Here is a 553-nt window from a genome sequence, read left to right on the forward strand (position 1 = left end):
GTGCTTTGTGACCACCTAGAGGGGTGGGATAGGGAGGGTGGGAGGGAGATGCAAGAGGGAGGAGATATGGGGATATATGTATATGTATAGCTGATTCACTTTGTTATAAATTGGAAACTAACACACCATTGTAAAGCAATTGTACTCCAATAAAGATGTTAAAAATAAGATAAAATAGAATAAAATAAAAACAGACCAGCTGATCCTCACATGGCACTCATATGACATATATGCCAGGATCTAGGTATGTTACATGTGTTAATTCATTTAGTCCTCCAAGTATGTTATGAGGAAGGTTACTCTTATTAACCCCACTTTACAGGCAAAGAAACTGAGTCACAGAGCAGTTAAGTCTCCCAGGATTGTTCAGCTAATATGTGATGGATCCAGGATTCAGAAGGGAAATGGTATGGATCTAAAGTCCACACTATTGGGGCTTCCCTGGTGGCGCAGTAGTTGAGAGTCCGCCTGCCGATGCAGGGGACACGGGTTCGTGCTCCGGTCCGGGAAGATCCCACATGCCGCGGAGCGGCTGGGCCCGTGAGCCATGGCC

This window comes from Physeter macrocephalus, chromosome 7 (assembly GCF_002837175.3).
Source record: "Physeter macrocephalus isolate SW-GA chromosome 7, ASM283717v5, whole genome shotgun sequence".
NCBI classification, from domain to species: domain Eukaryota; kingdom Metazoa; phylum Chordata; class Mammalia; order Artiodactyla; family Physeteridae; genus Physeter; species Physeter macrocephalus.